Here is a 19,593-nt window from a genome sequence, read left to right on the forward strand (position 1 = left end):
CAGCCAAGGTCCTAAACTCCAAGGCAAAATCCTGTGCACTCCTCGTCTCCTGCCTCAGATGATAGAGAAGCTCACCCGCTGCTTTGCCTTCAGGTGGGTGATCGAATACTATCCGGAATTGGCGGGTGAACTCCTCAAAATGGTCCAGCGCCGCAACCTCCCTACTACACACAGCGCTGGCCCATTCCAGGGCTTTCCCGGTGAGGCATGAGACGAGGGCGTAACTCTTCTCACGGTCAGATGGTACTGGGGAGGCCGTGGCTAGATACAAGTTCAGTTTAAGGAGGAAACCCTGGCAGCCGGCAGTATCTCCGTTGTATCCCGTAGGTAGGGATAAATGGATCCTCGATTCCGGAGAGGAAAAATCGTTCACGGGAGATTCCGGTTGTGGTGGTGGTGGCGCTGGAGAAACTCCCTGTCTCTCCCAGCGATCCATTTTCATGGCAATGTGATCCATGACGGAGCTGATAACGTCAATCTCCCTAGCTTGTTCCTGAACGCGTTCCTCCAGCTCCATGGGCATAGTGTCCTCTCCTGCTGACTTCATAAATATGGTCAGAGATTCTGTCATGCGTAGATGTAATAGGTGGCAGGGAAGTCAGGCGCAGGAGAGTCAAATGGAGTGTAAAATGGAGTCTTTTAATAAAGTCCACGGAGTATGCTCCATAACACTAAATGTACATAAACATGGGTACAAGGACCCGACGCACACCTATACAACAAACACACTACACTGACAATAAAACAATCTCTGACAAAGACATGAGGGGAAACAGAGGGTTAAATACACAACAGGTAATGAATGGGATTGAAAACAGGTGTATGGGAAGACAAGACAAAACCAATGGAAAATGAAAAAAGGATCAATGATGGCTAGAAGACCGGTGACGTCGAACGCCGAGCACCGCCCGAACAAGGAGAGGCAACGACTTCGGCAGCAGTCGTGACAATAGGGCTATCTTCTGTATACCACCCCTACCATGTCACAACACAACGGATTGGCTCAAACCCGTTAAGAAGGAAAGAAATTCCACAAATGAACTTTTAACAAGGCACACCTGTTAATTCAAATGCATTCCAGGTGACTACCTCATGAAGCTGGTTGAGAGAATGCCAAGCGTGTGCAAAGCTGTCATCAAGGCAAAGGGTGGATACTTTGAAGAATCTCAAATATGAAATCAATTTTGACTTGTTAAACACTTTTCTGGTTACTTGTTACTACATGATTCCATATGTGTTATTTCATAGTGTTGATGTCTTCACTATTATTATACAATCTAGAAAATAGTACAAATAAAGAAAAACCCTTAAATGAGTAGGTGTGTCCAGACTTTTGACTGGTACTGTATATTATGCAGGCAACAGTAATAGAGAAATTCACCTTTGTTCTTCCTTTCTGTTATTCTGTTCTAGTGCTGAGCGATTACCCAGCATTTTGGTTATTTTTCAGATTTTAAAGAACTAATTGACCAACATCTGTTGAATTATTTGAATTCAATTTTGGTTCTTTTTCTGTGAGCTCAATGTGCACATTGCTCAGTTTCTGTAGAGATAAATCAAATCAAGCCCGAACTGTGCGATCGATGTAGTAGGGAGTTGTAGTTTCCAACAGGACAATATTCAACGTCGTTTAGTGCTGAAAACGTGGTAATTAACTACAATGACTGTAATCCAACGCACGCCTACTTGTCCGATCTATGTTTCTTTTAGCCTGCTACATAGAAGAGACAGAATAATACACAATTGAGAGGGATAGAGCAGCTGCTTCACGAGGTATCTCTACCTGATCTAAGTGATTGATACCTGGTATTCAGCAGTCATAAATTATGCCTTATTTACCTTGAAGAACTACTAACATAGTGATTTTGTCAGACAGCATAAGCAGCAGCTCTATAAAGATGGGATGATGACTTGGAATGAAATAATAAAGTCATCAAATAAAACAAATGAAATATACAAAACACCTGATATTTTTTTATAAAAGTAATCTGAATAAACTATGGTTAATAATTGACAAGCAGTAATGGGCAGTCACTACCATCACGGGACGTTAATTAATTGTTTTATTCTGTGTTGTTACCGCCTTCAACCCACATTATGCATAGTGCATTTAATGTTTAAAAACAAAAATCAAAACCCCAAAAAGTAATTTTTATATAATCAAACCAAAACAACCTCAAAACGCAGTAATGGCTCAGCACTACTGTTTCCTCAAGAACATGTAACGATAACACTAATACAGATGTTAATATGCAATATTATACGAATGTTATTGATGTCGAAAGAAAGAGAAGCAATGAGGATTTAATGTAACCACGCAAAACCAAAGGGGGAAAGAGAGAATTACGGTGAACTTCCCAATATGTTGTCGTAAGAAGTTTGACAGTTTGAGAACCGAAGTGGAAGTAGTAAGGAGGACGTAGTAATGCCAGCTTGGCATTCTGGGTAGCAATGATTGGAACATCTGCAATAACCCAACATCCGGCCGAGTGCCAACCCGCTCGCCACAGTGAAATAATATAACATCAGCTTGTGAGTTCTATAGCCAATGGGCTTACTTTGGAATAGTTGTTCTTCAGATGAGATCAGAAGTGGGATGAAGTGCCGGCTGGAAATTTGACATAATTTGATCAAAACGTCTAAGTAAGGCTAAGTGAGTCATGTGTTTTGATTAGGCGTAATTGGAAAAGACCAACATTGGATTTTGTTCACCCTTTGGGCATATGACAACATTACATAGACTGCACTTCATAGCTGCACTTAAGAAACCTGGAGAATTCTAGAGCCATGTAGAACTCAAGAGTTTCCCTCGCTCCATAATTTTCTAACTCAGTATACCTGTTGCTCCATAGTTCTAGAACTCAGAGAATTTCTAGATCCATGGTTCTAGAACTCCGTTTTTCTAGCTCCATAGTTTTAGAACCCCGTGTTCCTGTAGCTCCATAGTTCTAGAACTCAGTGTTCCAAGTTCAAGAACTATTCGTTTTAGAACGCTTCGTCAGAGTGTTGTGGGAGCAGCGGGTCCACGTGGAACACAAACATGCCCCATCTGCCTCCAATGACTCTTTTCTAGCTGCATGGAGCTAGTAGAGTGTGAGTGGCAAGCACATCAGAAAAAAGCCCCGCATGTTTGTTTTGCCGATCTTTGTAAACTACAGATGGAAGTCTTGGCTGTCCCTTCTGCATTCCTCCGACTGCATCGTCACATATTGCTTCTACTCCAATTGGATCTGAGGAAAAAACGAGAGAAACTGGGGCTCTCTGCTATGATGGTGAGAGAGCGGTCCGAAATGTCACTCTTATCTCTCTCCACACTAAATTCCCCCTTATCTGAAACATTTTCTAAAAAGGACCACAACAAAACACATTCATCTGTACTTTGATTTCTTTGATTTTCTCTAAATGCATTTAATGCCTGATGTTTTATCTTCCTGTTTGCCACGGTCAGCCAACGAGCAAAGGGTGCAATACCACCATATTAAAAGGACAAAAGACCGACAGATAACCCGTGAACAAAACACACAACACCAGGACACAAAAACCAATGCACAAAAGCTGCCACACAACTTAGGGTTGCAAAGCTACAGGTCATTTACCAGTTATCGGAATCTAATCTGGGAAATTAACAGAAAATCTATGGCAATCTATCATATTTGCGTAACTTTAAAAAATGGATTCATCCATAGTATTAATTTCTGTGTCCATATTGTCCATGAGTTTCCAGTAGACAGAACATATGGTTCAAGAGAAAATAGCCTAATTCATGAAAAAAGCACCTAATCAACAATGGCATTATTTTCTATTAACTCTACAACTCTTCTAACTACTGACTTTTTCACAACTGCCACCAGTTTGACGCCAAAACATTTACAAAAAATACAGTTGAAGTCGGAAATTTACAAACACCTTAGCCAAATACATTTAAACTCATGATAAAAATTCCCTGTCTTAGGTCAGTTACGATCACCACTATATTTTAAGAATGTTTTAAGAATGTGAAATGTCAGAATAATAGTAGAGAGAATTATTTATTTCAGCTTTTATTCCTTTCATCACATTCCCAGTGGTTCAGAAGTTTACATACACTCAATTAGTATTTGGTAGCATTGCCTTTAAATTGCTTAACTTGGGTCAAACGTTTCGCGTAGCCTTCCAGAAGCTTCCCACAATAAATCGGGTGAATTTTGGCCCATTCTTCATAACAGAGCTCGTGTAACTGAGTCAGGTTTGTAGGCCTTCTTGCTCGCACACGCTTTTCAGTTCTGCCCACAAATTTTCTATGGGATTGAGGTCAAGGCTATGTGATGGCCACTCCAATACCTTGACTTTATTGTCCTTAAAGTATGCTTGGGGTTATTGTCCATTTGGAAGACCCATTTACGACCAAGCTTTAACTTCCTGACTGATGCCTTGAGATGTTGCTTCAATATATCCACATAATTTTCCTCCCTCATGATGCCATCTATTTTGTGAAGTGCACCAGTTCCTACTGCAATAAAGCACCCCCACAACATGATACTGCCATCCCCGTGCTTCACGGTTCGAATGGTGTTCTTGAGCTTGCAAGCCTCCCCCTTTTTCCTCCAAACATAACAATGGTCATTATGGCCAAACAGTTGTATTTTTGTTTCATCAGACCAGAGGACATTTCTCAAAAAAGTACGATCTTTGTCCCCATGTGCAGTTGCAAACTGTAGTCTGGCTTTTTTATGGCGGTTTTGGAGCAGTGGCTTCTTACATGCTGAGCAACCTTTCAGGTTATGTCGATATAGGACTCGTTTAACTGTGGATATAGATACTTTTGTAACTGTTTCCTCCAACATCTTTACAAGGTTGATTTGCACTTTTTGCACCAAAGTACGTTCATCTCTAGGAGACAGAATGCATCTCCTTCCTGATCGGTATGACGGCTGTGTGGTCCCATGGTGTTTATGATGAATGTGGTACCTTCAGGCGTTTGGAAATTGCTCCCAAGGATGAACCAGACTTGTGGAGTTCTACAATTTTTTTCTCTCTGAGATCTTGACAGATTTCTTTTGATTTTCCCATGATGTCAAGCAAAGAGGCACTGAGTTCGAAGGTAGGCCTTGAAATACATCCACAGGTTCACCTCCAATTGACTCAAATTATGTAAAGTGGCCTATCTGAAGCTTCTAAAGCCATGACATAATTTTCAGGAATTTTCCAAGCTGTTTATTAAAGGCACAGTTAACTTAGTTTATGTAAACTTCTGACCCACTGAAATTGTAATACAGTGAATTATATCTGAAATAATCTGTCTGTAAACAATTACTTGTGTCATGCACAAAGTAGATGTCCTAACCGACTTGCCAAAACTATAGTTTGTTAACAAGAAATTTGTGGAGTGGTTTAAGAACAAGTTTTAATGACTCCAACCTAAGTGTATGTAAACCTCCGACTTCAACTGTACATATTGACATAGTCAATTAAATAAGTGTGTGAGACACTCATATTAAACACCAATAGTATTCACTAAATTGATGGTTTATATGTAGGATAATGTTTCACAGCTTTGTCATTAAATGTTTTATTTAAAAATCATCCTATTTAATTATTTCCTATATTTTACATGTGATAAGGCCACACAGAGGGCCAGAGGTCTTTACAGATACCTGTGATCATCTGAAGTACCCAAAAGGGCCACTAGATGTCTTGTGACAGATTACATAAAATCCTTGAAAGATAAACTTGGAACATTTCCATTATTATACCCTCCCTTTGCAACCCTAAACACAACACAAGAAGGAACTAAACCAGGGATCATCACCAGCCTTTTTAGCCCCCTTTCTTTTGTGTGTTTACCAGGCCATCTCCAATGTCTGGTCCTGACTTGTGAAAGTGAATCCTTATCACTGCGGTTTGTGTGTGAGTGTATGTTTCACTGTGGTCTGTGAGGCTCTAGGAAGCTCCTCTGTACAGAGAATCAGATGTCTCCGGTCAAAGGTAGCGAGAGGGCATCCCAGTCCCACTACCATGCCTGAGAAAGAGGATCCATTACAGGGATCTATTGAGGATCTAGTTTCATGGCATCGGCCGTGTGTGACCGCCCCTGGTTGCTCGGTCGGCGCTGGGAACGGTGATGGTGCCACAAACTGTCTATGTGGCACTGGGGGTATTTTGGAAACACACACACACACACACACACACACACACACACACACACACACACACACACACACACACACACACACACACACACACACACACACACACACACACACACACACACACACACACACACACACACACACACACATTCAACCAACTTGTTGTTCATCTCAGAGAGGTTGGATGTATTCACCTCAAGAACACAGGGGATGTGTCCCAAATGGCACCCTATTCCCTATAGTAAACCACTTTTGACCAGGGTCCATGTAGGGCTCTGGTCAAAGGTACTGTGTAGGGAATAGGATGCCATTAGGGAGGCAGACAGACAGCTAGCTAAATCAAGGCCTCTTGTCCTGTCAGGTCAGGTTTCAAACCCATTGAGTTTCAGCCACATTCAAAGAGATTCAGTGCGCTGCAATGGGATATCACTGGCTCACAGTTAAACGGCTTACAGGGTAAGACCTGGGTCGTAAAACCAGGTCCTGAAACCAAGATGTTCCTGTGGTTCTCCAAGGTTTAATCACTTCCATAAATCATTGTGTCTGTTGAGTTCACACACAACTTTGATTCAGTAGATAGATATAGATATTGCAATGCAATCCCCCTTCCCACAATCCACTTAACTCTGAGTAGTCCACTTAGCTAAGTCATGTCTATGTTCAGTGTACTCAGTGGTGTCCTCTCCCTGTCCTTGTTATATCTCGCACACTTCTGTGTCCAATCCACTACTATGTCAACTCCCTGACTGTCCTGAACTCTCCTTGCCTTGTTCACGTCTGTATCCTGTCCATTTAGCTGTGTCCACTCCCTATGTTGTACAGATGTGCAGACATTGTCTTGTTATCTCCCATGTCCTGTCTACTACTTATCCCTGTCCACTTGGCCTGTCCACAGATCCCTGCTGTCCAATGTCAGTGGGTGTTCCCTGCTTCTGCAGGAGGGGAAAGGCGACAATTTGCTTCTTCGGCCACAAAATGCCAAGCCAAGTTGAGGCACTGGCCCCTGCTGGAGGGAAATTGCTCTCCATTTATTTAGAGAGCCTGGGATTTCATTTGGTGTGTGTGTGTGTGTGTGTGTGTGTGTGTGTGTGTGTGTGTGTGTGTGTGTGTATTTAGAGAGGCTGAGCCTGTCATTCCTCAGCAGCAGGGCTGGAACAGAGAGCAAGCTACGTCCCAAATGGTACCCTATTCCTAATATAGCACACTACATTTGACCAGGGTCCATAGAGCTCTGGTCAAAAGTATACCACTTGTAGGGAATAGGGTGCCATTTTGGATGCAAAGCAGAGACTTCAGTGGTCACCGGCTGAGGACCAAACACAACCCTTGTATAAAAAGACTGGAGTTCACAGGACAGGTCATGCCCCCCCCCCCCCACACACACACACTTGCACGTGCATAGACAAACACCGACACAAACAGGTCATGCCTCAGTCTCACACACAGTAGCAATTCAATTCTATATCCGGCCAATGTGTGATTGGTTTTCGGCCCACAAAAATGCATGGTTGGGATTCGGTGCTGGTCTGGTGATTATTTTGAATAAGCTCCCAATCTCTAGTGGGTTATGATGTTGGAACCATGTTATACGTTTACACCAGAGAGAAAAGTAAACAGTTCATTTGACCTTAATAACACAACTATATGACATCTTTATTAATAGTATTCTAAAAGGGGAAGCAAGCAAAGCAAACACAATTGGTTTTGTTTTTTTTACCGGGAATATAGAACCACAGTGTCTCACATAACTTGATATTTTTCTCCTGACACACTAGGAAGAATAGGAATACATTACTAACAGCGACCTATCAGAGCACTGACTCAGTTCGAATAGCAATGTGTGTTCTCCTCATATCTACACGCCCACAGCTGATCTACACGCCCACAGCTGATCTACACACCCACAGCTGATCTACACGCCCACAGCTGATCTACACGCCCACAGCTGATCTACACGCCCACAGCTGATCTACACGCCCACAGCTGATCTACACGCCCACAGCTGATCTACACGCCCACAGCTGATCTACACGCCCACAGCTGATAACAGGGCATTTGGATTTAAACTCATTATATGAATCCAAAAGCTTAGGCACAAAAACTCATTATTTTGTGTAATTCGCCAATGCATCGAAACACACTTCCCCTCAGGGGCTTCCAATCCTAACCAAACGTACTTTAAAATTCCATTCAGATGAATAAAATTGCATTTCAATAATGAAATACAATTGTTTGCTGTAGAGAGTTGATAGAATTCTCCGAAAGCACGGGGCATGTATGCTGCTACATGGAATGCCATTACTGTTCTTTGCGTATCTGCATTTACCCTGCGCTGCGCACGCCACGTCTCAAAGTGTCTTCAGTTTGATGGCCTATAACAGAGGCTGTGTTGCAAATGGAACCCTATTCCCTCCATTTGTGCACTACTTTTGACCAGGGCCCGTAGGAATTGGCGGGGCCCGGAGAGAATGTCAGTGGGAGATGAGAGGAGAGGCTCCTAATGCTGAAGCAAAATGTCAAGGTACATAAGAAGACTGGGCCGATGAGGTGACAAACGCTGCTCGTGCATAATGGCATTCAAATAAGAGAGGGATGGAGGAGGAGTGGAAGAGAGAGAGAGACAGAGAGAGAATGACAGAAATAGAGGGAGAGGAGAATAAGAGAGAGAGAGAGAGGAAGAGAGAGAGGGAGAGAGAGAGAGAGAGAGAGAGAGAGAGAGAGAGAAGGAAAGAGAGAATGCAGTGCAGAGATGTTGATGTATTGCGCAACAACAGTATAGATCAAGTTCTAAAGGGTTAGGACAGTGAAGTACAGTTGAAATTGGACATGTCCAAGCAGAAAACATCCCTGATTGATCTTGACCTACATTTAACACAAAAATGTCCCAAGAAAAGTCATAGCTGGCAGCAGAGACAGAAAAAAAGAACAACGAATACACTCCCATCACCTAAACATTGTTTATGTCCTCCGGTCTTGGCAGTTGAGCATTGGACACTCACACTAACATGCACGTGCGCGCACACAAAAACACACAGAGTGTTGAACCAAGCAGATGCTTGACAGCTTAATTCTATGTAGAGGAGAAGAGGAGAAAGGAGAAGAGGAGAGTAGAGCAGAGCAGAAAGCTGCCTTGCCGGATCAGGCCAGACTGAGTGACACAGTGAACATAAAACCACCTTGTTTGGGGCCCTCTTTCTTTTCTCTCTTCTCACAACACGCTTTACATAATCATCACATCTGTCAAGTCCCCAATCTACTACCTAGATAGAGGATAGCTGCCCCATTCGCCTCCTCATCCGACGAAGTGTCTCTGACGTTAAGAGATGAGACAGGACAGGGCCTCTGGCAGAAAGCGAATCTGACTCTGACACGGGGCGGGGAAGGAAAGAAAGAGGGAGGAAGGGCGGTAGGGAAAGAAAAATGGAAAAGAAGTGAGATGCAAAGACTTGCAGAGACTTTCTGACACATGAGAAGATGACAGGGGTGGCTTGCACAAGGTGAAAGAGAAAGAGATGGAAAGGAGTAAGAACAGAGAAAGACAGAATAACAGAGAGAGAGAGAGAGAGAGAGAGAGAGAGAGAGAGAGAGAGAGAGAGAGAGAGAGAAAGAAAGAGGCAGACAGAAGTACAGACAGACAGACAGACAGACAGACAGACAGACAGACAGACAGACAGACAGACAGACAGACAGTAAAAGGGCTCCTGATCAAACACACAGAAGCCTTTGAAATCCTCTGAGGAACATGACAAAAAAAACATTCACAGCTACAGCTAGTCTAGAATCAGGCTTGGTAATAATAGTAATAATAATCCCGATCAGGACAGTGTACAATAAGGCTCCGTCCGTCTGGGTCTGTGGTTGCAATGGTAGCCTGTCCCAGGGCGTCGGCCGTAACCTGACCTCTGCAGGGCACCACCCAGGGGTCAACAGGAAGTAGCTACTGGGCCAGCGGCCGGACGCTAAGCCACATAACACAGACCAAAGTTTCCTACTTCCAGCCAAACTGAACTCACTTTCAGCCAAATAAATATGAGTATTCCACTGAACTTCGGGCAGCCGTCGCAAGTCAGGGCATGCTGCAAAGTACTGGGAATGTAGGCAAATAGGGAGCACTCATACTCTCTCTTTCACTATAATATCTGCTCTGTCTCGGTCTCCCTCTCTCTGTACCTATATATCTCTCCATTTCCCATGTCTCTCTCTTCTCTTCTTCCTTCTCCACCCTTAAACTCTTTACCTTTCATAAGTCCTAACACAACCTCTCCAAGCCCCAATACTTCTGTCTCCATTCACGCAAACACATTGTTAGCATTGCTAACAGCACTGATGGCCTGATTCCCCTAGGTTAGCGCATGAGACAACAAGATAGGCTAGGGATAGGATAGCAATTAGATCCTAGCATATTATAGTACTAAGCTGCTAGTAATGCCCAGCCTGATCTCTCACTGCAGTGTGCCAGCTAGGTTTGGGCGGTATCCAGATTGTCATACCTTCATTCTGACCTTGTGCCATCTTGGGATATTTGGTAATATCGGCACTGAACAAATGGGGCTCTTTTTTTCAAACCGCTGTAATCCGAAGGCTAGCAATGCTAACAAGTACATGTCAAATCTCACAGAGAATGCTAACTAAATGCTAACGAGTGCACTGCGAACATTTGATATAGTCTCTGACCTAAACTATTCGCAGGACAGACGTCCCAGCTAATAAAGTTACACAAGTAACTCAAAAATGCTACTCACAGTTTGCTGCACGCACAAGACAAATATTACACAACAGAGCTGTTGATCCAGGAGGGAATTCTCTGCTGTTACCAAGAAAAGCTTGATTTCGCAAAAAAAATGAAATTTGCAAAACAGATTAACAACTGCAGAGCACTTAGCACATTTTAGAACTAAACTTCATAAGATATCAACCTGGCAAACATTTAGTTGTGAATTCCATACTGTAACTGCATCACCTGGCACGTGCTGCACAACAGTGATAAAAGGCTGCGGTCTCTCTTTGTTGTGTGCTGTAAACAAACACCACATGGACTGGAGACTAGCGGACTTCTATCTGGAAACATATTGGTGTTAGTTTAGTTAGTGTGTTTTGTTTCCCTGTTGAAGTGAACATCTTCTGGCTTTCCATCAAAGACTTATGAGGGCAACATATGGGGCCGGGGGATGCACTGATTATACATCGGAGAGGAGGAGAGGAGAGGAAGGAGACGAGAGGCGCACAAACACACACACACAAACAAGCACACAAACAAGCACACCGCTCCACATACATTCAGTGGGTCACCAGTGTCTGCTGCACTGAAGCCCATCCGTGGCTAAGAGGTTAAAAAAAGGACCACAAGGGCCACATATGAAGCCTATAACCCCCTGACACTCCCTGTGCTGAGCAAGATGGGTTAAACACACACATGCACGCGCACACGCATGCACGCGCGCATACAGTCACGCATGCACGCGCGCATGCGGTCACGCATGCACGCGCACACACATGCATTGTGTCCCCCCGTCTGTCTCCATCTACCTCTCTATCTCTATCCCTCCCTCCTCCTGCCAACACATGGTCACATATCCCCCCCGACAGCCTCACTGTTATCTTCAAAGAGGACCCAGCCCCTACAGCCCCATCATCGGCTATATCCCAAATGGCACCCTATTCCCTATGGGTCCTGGTCAAATCCACTGCACTACATAGGGAACAAGCTGCCATTTGGGACACATACAACTTCAGTCCCATCCCTATCTCCATCTCCATCCCCATCTCCATCCCCATCCCCATCTCTATCCCGAACTCCATCCCCATCCCCATCCCCATCCCCATCCCCATCCCCATCCCCATCTCCATCTCCATCCCCACCTCCATCCCCATCTCCATCTCCATCCCCATCCCCATCCCCATCTCCATCTCCATCCCCATCTCCATCCCCATCTCCATCTCCATCCCCACCTCCATCCCCATCTCCATCTCCATCCCCATCTCCATCCCCATCTCCATCTCCATCCCCATCTCCATCCCCACCTCCATCCCCATCTCCATCTCCATCCCCATCTCCATCCCCATCCCCATCTCCATCTCCATCTCCATCCCCATCCTCATCTCCATCCCCATCTCCATCCCCATCTCCATCTCCATCTCCATCCCCACATCCATCCCCATCCCCATCCCCATACCCATCTCCATCCCCATCTCCATCTCCATCTCCATCCCCACCTCCATCTCCATCTCCATCCCCATCTCCATCCCCATCCTAGTCAAACAGTCATAACCCAGTCAAAACATATGGTGCATGGGCGGCAGTTACGAGAGGAATAGAGAGAGGGACCTAACTAGATACTGACCCAGGGAATAGTGAGGGGATGAGGGGGGCGAGGCAACACCTGGGCTGTAGGGGGGTAGAGAGCGAAAGGGATGGAGGAGAGGAAGGATGAGGGGGGAAAGAGAAAGTAGGAGAGAGGGGGAGAGGGGGAGAGAGAAGGGCGAGAGAGGGGGGAGAGGAGGCAACACTTGGGTTGGACGGGGGAGAAAGGAGGGAGACTACGGGGAAAGGGGAGTCAGGGGTGAGGACATGAGACCCCCGGGTCTTAGCGTTGTGTGGTGACCCCTTTAAAACCTGAGCAGGAACATGGGGAGTTTATGAAGTCACTGGATGTCTTAGGGCCTAGACCCTTCCTCTACACACATACACACACACACACACACACACACACACACACACACACACAACTTGAGCCAGAAACTTGAGAAGTCATCACAAAGCCCATTAATCCGTGTCTGTTTTGTAGCTTGCTTGCCAGAGTGGGAGAAAAAAACATTACACAAACAGTTACAACCTAGCGTGGACCGTTTATCGGTTACCACACTGTGCGCTGTTGGCCACACACACACACACACACACACACACACACACACACACACACACACACACACACACACACACACACTAACACTAACACAACACACTAACACAACACACACAGCTCCTCTCCAGGCCAGTAATGTATCTGGCTGTCTGCTCTGCGATGCTCCTGACAGAGTGCAGGCTCTGTGAACTAGGCTGTGTTCTGCTGTTAACCTGGCCCAGGATGCGTCTCGGAGCAGGCGCAGGGGAGAGCAAGAGAGAGTGGTGAGATTGCCTGACAGAGCAGGAGTCGGAGTAGGAGCGAGGGGTCACGTTGCCAGATATGGTAGACTTAGGTAGCAGGAGAAAGCCATTTGGTTGCCAAATTCTGCTGCTCTCACAGAGACAGCTAGGGGAGTCAGTCTGGACTGGAAGGAAATCCATTACTAGACACTCACTCTCCTCACTCCGGTCTTAACGGTCTTAACCGCTAGGCTAGCATACACACACGTACACACAAAGGAGCACAAGCACATATACTCCACACACCATACATATTGACACTAATCCAAACTCCTCTACTTTATATGATTTTCATCTAAATGCAGTTGATGTCAGAACGTCATGCTGTTGCTTCACATGCAGCAAATCAGATGCTCTCTCTGAACAGAGAACACTCCTAACATGTCACATTAGCTCAGTCTTACAAGTTAGATCACGCATCTCTACATCGCTATGGAGACTTCACAGCACAAGATAAGTAATGGCAAACCTAACGCTCTCTCCTGTTCAATCAATTCCAAACGCCATGACATTTTGCCCCTAATATCCTGCCTGGATAACCACATCATGTTTTCACCAGGCCTTATTTCTGACAGTTCAGTCGCCTTCCGTTTTCCTCAGATATTCCTTCGTCAAACACCTACACCGGAAGTGCACACAAGGGGTGTTATTTTATACATTTTTTGGGACTCATAAAAGCAATTTAGGCAACAGGGATCTGGATCCAGGAGGGGATTGAATGTCTCTAGTCTGGGTACCAGTCTTTTTAGCTAACATTCCACTCTTTTTCTCTCCAGGGCTCCCGAGTGGCGCAGTGGTCTAAGGCATTGCATCTGAGTGATTCAAATCCATGCTGAATCACATCTGGCTGTGATTGGGAGTCCCATAGGGCGTTGCACAATTGGCCCAGCATTGACTGGGTTTAGCCGGTGTAGGCCCGTGATTGTAAATAAGAATTTGTTCTTAACTGACTTGCCTAGTTAAATAAAGTTTAAATAAATCAAAGATAAATGTCATTGCCAGAGAGACTGGCATCCACGTTCTATATGCAGGTGGAGTTGGTAGTTGGAAATAATATGAATATTTTCCATGACAACATGTGGAGCCTCAAAAACAGAATTTGAATTATAACAAAGTAAAAAACATACATGTAGCTGTTAGCTAGGCAAGTTGTTGGATTTTGAGGCCTACATTTTGTGGTTGGAATTGCAGTATGTATTGAGTGGGAGAATTTAGACATGAGCTAGCACTTACAACTTTTGACAGACTGGTTTTGCATGTACAAACAAAAAACAGTTGCTTAGCAACCGGATACCAACCTGTTCTGTGAAGAAGAAAAAAGTGAAGAGTTACAATATTTGAATAATCGTTGTGATTGGAGGATAGCTGTGAGGGTTATCGAATCAGAATCAACTCCTCTGTTCTCCTCGAGCTCATTAACGATAAGTATAATTATAACGTATAGTCATAGGCAGTGGCGTAGCATGCACCCCTGCAAGGGTTAGGGTTCAATTTCAACAGTAAACTGTCCAAGCCTAATGTTGTGATGCAGAAAAATACACTACATGGCCAAAGGTATGTGGACACGTGCTCGTCAAACATCTCATTCCAAAATCATAGGCATTAATATATAGTTGGTCCCCACGTTGCTGCTATAACAGCCTCCACTCTTCTGGGAAAGCTTTCCACTAGATGTTGGAACATTGCTGTGGGGACTGAAGAGCATTAGTTGGGCACTGATGTCAGACGATTAGGCCTGGTTCGCAGTCGGCATTCCAATTCATCTCAAAGGTGTTCGAGGGGGTTGAGGTCAGGGGTCTGTGCAGGACAGGCAAGTTCTTCCACACCAATCTCGACAAACCACTTCTGTATGGACCTCACTTTGTTCACTGGGGCATTGTCATGCTCAAACAGGAGAGAGCCTTCCCCAAAGTGTTGACACAAAGTTGGAAGCACAGAATTGTCTAGAATGTATTTGTATGCTATAGCGTTAAGGTTTTCCTTCACTAGAACTAAGGGGCCTACCCATAAAAAACAGCCCCAGACCATTATGCATTCAGGCAGGTGGTGTTCTCCTGGCACCCGCCAAACCCAGATTCATCCGCCAGACTGCCCGATGGTGAAGCGTGATTCATCACTCCAGAGAACACGTTTCCACTGCTCCAGAGTCCAATGGCAGTGAGATTTACACCACTCCAGCCAACGCTTCGCATTGCGCATGGTGATCTTAGGCTTGTGTGTGGCTGCTCGGCCATGGAAACCCAACCCAGCTCCCGACGAAGGGTTATTGTTCAGACGTTGCTTCCAGAGACAGTTTGGAACTCGGTAATTAGTGTTGCAACCGAGCACTCGGCGGTCCCGTTCTGTGAGCTTGTGTAGCCTACCACTTCGTGGCAGAGACGTTGTTGCTCCTAGACTATTCCACTTCACAATAACAGCACTTACAGTTGACCGGGGGAGCTCTAGCAGGGCAGAAATTTGATGAACTGACTTGATGGAAAGGTAGCATCAAATAACAGTGCCACGTTGAAAATCACTGAACTTTTCAGTACGGGCCATTCTACTGCCAATGTTTGTCTATTTTATACACCTGTCGGCAACGGGAATGGCCATACATGCACTCAAAGATATTCAGCTGGCCTTGCAGTTATGATTTTTGTTTTGTTTTGTTGTATTTCTGAAACCTTTTTAAGAATTTTTCTGGCAGATGTTTTCTAAGACCCCTTTTCCATCTGTTTATCCAGAAATCAATGCCTTTACTTATGCCTAATTTTTAAGGTGGAAAATGGTGGAAAAAAATGCATCTATGCCTTTTATATAGACTTTTAGCTTTAATTTAACACCCAATGTGATATGCTCCTATAAACCTCACATGTTGGTGCTCATGGGTCCTTTACGATGGAAATGCCCTACTGCAGGGTTTTCCCCAAACTCGATCCTGGGGCCCCCCTGGGTACATGTGTTGGTTTATGCCCTAGCACTACACAGCTGATTCAAATAGCCTCATCAGACTCACCTGGATTCAATCACCTGTCTGATTACCTTCCCTATATATGTCACTCCCTTTGGTTCTTTCCCTAGGCGTTATAGTTTCTGTTCCGTTGTTTCATGTCTGTACGCAACTTGTGTTTCTTGTTTTGTTCCTTGTGTTAGTTATTATTAAAAGTCACTCCCTGAACTTGCTTCTCGACTCCCCCGAACACAAACGTCAACAACAGAATAATAACTGCAGTTTAACAGGCTCCGGGTTGTTCATAGGGCCCGACACACACACACCGCGAAAGCAAACATCACCATCTTTCAGCTTTCAGCAAAACTCAAAACGTCACTGTTACAGCTTTGACATGAAACGACTTCCATTTGTGTGTACGAGTGTCTCTGCGGCTGCCAAGCAAACTTTCTCTCTCTGAGCTTTGCTCCTGGTTGGTTAGAGAGGAGAATGGTATGTCGGAGTCCAAGCGGCTGGGCCCGTATATAAAGCCCTTAAAGACACTCAGCTCTGAAAGCCAATGTGTGCGTCCCAAATGGAACCCTATTCCCTTTATAGTGCACTACTTTTGACCGGGGCCCATTTGGGCTCTGGTCAAAAGAAGTGCACTATACTGTATAGGCAATAGGGGTGACATTTGAGACGCAGTAAGTGTAAAAAGGAGGCAGAGATGATGAGTGTTTAAGCCTCAGCTATATATCTTCCTTCAACACCTACGACACAGTAAGCCTGTGCTTGGCAATTCTACGGAAATTGAATTATGCCCCAAAAAAACATTGATTTTAACAAGCCATACTCTATGCAACTCTATGCAACTCTCAACTCTTTGGGGCGGCAGGTAGCCTAGTGGTTATAGTGTTGGACTAGTAACTGAAAGGTTACTAGATCGAATCGCTGAGATGACAAGGTAAAAATCTGTCATTCTGCCCCTGTACAAGGCAGTTAACCCACTGTTCCTAGGCTGTCAATGTAAATAAAAATGTGTTCTTAAATGACTAACCTAGTTAAATTTGTAAAAAAAAAAAATGCACAAGGACTACGTTTAACAATGTCCACTGAAAAATTTACAAAAACAAATTTCTTGGAAGAACTGTGAAAATGCTAACTTTAGTAGAATTACGGTCAAATGTCTCTCAGGTGTTTATGTGACCACGTTTTCCAAAACCTCTGTTAAATATCCTCCCTAAATTAAGATTCAAAGATTTCTGCAGAAAGAATGGGGTGTCAGCTATGACATGGCACCTTGAGTTTGAAAAAAATCCATTTTGGTTATTGAACTACAGTAAGTGAATTGGATTTACACCCGGTAACGGAATTATGCTAACATAATTACATCATGGGTCCCTGATCTGCACTACAGAAATGCATAATTATAGATATGAATGTCATTCTCCTCATGTTTCACAAGTTTTGACACAGTGCAGCACAGTAGAGTAGAGTGCAGTACAATACAGCACAGCAGAGTAGGGTAGAGTTCAGTACAGTGCAGTAAAGTCGATTTAGTTCAGTACAGTAGAGTACAGTAGAATATTCTGGACTCTACTGTACTATACTCTGCTTTTCTTTACTGTACTGTATTGTACTACTGTATCGGACTGTACTCTACTGTGCTCTACTCACTGTACTATATTGTATTTGTACTTTATTGTGTTGTACTGTATTCTACTGTACTGTGCTATCCAAACTTGTGAAACATAAGTTCAGATTTGGTCCAGTGTGAACGTTACGTTTAAAAAAAAAATGTTATCACTTTTTTGTGTGTGCAATTTTCACAAGTATATGGTACATTTTCACCACTCTTAGTACAAAACTCCAAACAGACCATCAAAAAAGTAGTTGTTTCAAAACACTATGTACATTTTTAATTGACTAAGTACAACACAAAATCATACAGTAGATTTTTCACCAAACTTAATCAGTGTATCATCTAGAAATACATGTTTCGCATTGCAATACATTTTCATATAAAGTAATTACCTTTCATAACGCAATGCGCACATTACTTTTGATATGATTCTTTTATCTTTTGTTAAATTACATTTTACTGTTACTTAATGGGACTGCTCTTAATTTATAATCACTTAAATGTTTGATAAACCTATAGATATTTACATGTAAACCGATTAGTTTACTACAGATTTTGAAAACGAAATGTATGTCTGTAAAGTAGAAACATAAAAGTATGATATATGTACTACTATGATGATAACTTGGATGTACTACCATGATGGTGACAATTAAGCTTTTATTTTTTTTATCTGATATTGACAGGATCAGAGATGTACCGTATGTAACAAATCAAATCAAAGTTTATTGGTTGTGTACACAGATTTGCAGATGTTACAGCAGGTGCAGCGAAATGCTTGGGTTTCTAGCTCCTTTAGTGCAGCAATACAATCTCAATACACAAATAATCCCAAAAGGTCAAAACAAGAAGGAAATGCATCCCCTATACAGTAAACATTTCCCCAAAATGAAGTTAATAGGGTCTTTTGGATGGGGGGAGGTTCACACTGTGTGTGTGTGTGTGTGTGTGTGTGTGTGTGTGTGTGAGTGAGTGAGTGAGTGAGTGAGTGAGTGAGTGAGTGAGTGAGTGAGTGAGTGAGTGAGTGAGTGAGTGAAAGAGTGAGTGAAAGAGTGAGTGAAAGAGTGAGAGAGAGAGAGACAGAGACAGAGAAATGTATAAAGACCTTCAGTTAGCTTTCATTTGACACCCAATGTGATATGCTCCTATAAACCTCACATGTTGGTGCTCATGGGTCCTTTACGATGGAAATGTCCTACTGCAGGGTTTTCCCCAAACTCGGTCCTGGGGCCCCCCTGGGTACATGTGTTGGTTTATGCCCTAGCACTACACAGCTGATTCAAATAACCGATTCATCATCAAGCTTTTATTATTTGACTCAGCTGTATAGTGCTAGGGTAAAAACCAATATGTGCACCCCACGTTAGGGAAACCCTGCCCTACTGCATAGTTACAGTAGGGATGACGACCCTCTCTGTACTGTACAGGAGACAAGATATAAAAGGACAATTTGCTTCAGCATGAATTCAAGTTGTATGAGTGGCACACAGGAAACTCTGTGTGTGTGTGATGTGTTTGTGTATGTGTGCGTGCATGCGTGCGTGTTGTCTACACTCGGAAACGTTCCTTCTACTTGATCTAAAATGTATTTGGGTGAAAACATCCAAAATAGACAGAACATCATCACCGCACTGAGTTGCTCTATAACAAATATGCAACAGAAAACAGAACAGATTTTCCAGATGCAAAGGATGTATAAAATATGATTATATACCCAATATCTATTATGCAGAGGGTACATAGATATTGTACAGTTAACATACAGAAT

At 43.7% G+C, this 19,593-nt stretch overlaps 1 protein-coding gene across 2 annotated transcripts in view; it reads right to left on the bottom strand.

Moving 5' to 3' along the window:
* kremen1 (kringle containing transmembrane protein 1) overlaps positions 1 to 19,593 on the bottom strand; it is a 116,041-nt gene that overhangs the window by 95,191 nt on the left and 1,257 nt on the right. The gene's annotated exons all lie outside the window — the stretch shown is intronic.

This window comes from Oncorhynchus mykiss, chromosome 6 (assembly GCF_013265735.2).
Source record: "Oncorhynchus mykiss isolate Arlee chromosome 6, USDA_OmykA_1.1, whole genome shotgun sequence".
Taxonomy (NCBI): domain Eukaryota; kingdom Metazoa; phylum Chordata; class Actinopteri; order Salmoniformes; family Salmonidae; genus Oncorhynchus; species Oncorhynchus mykiss.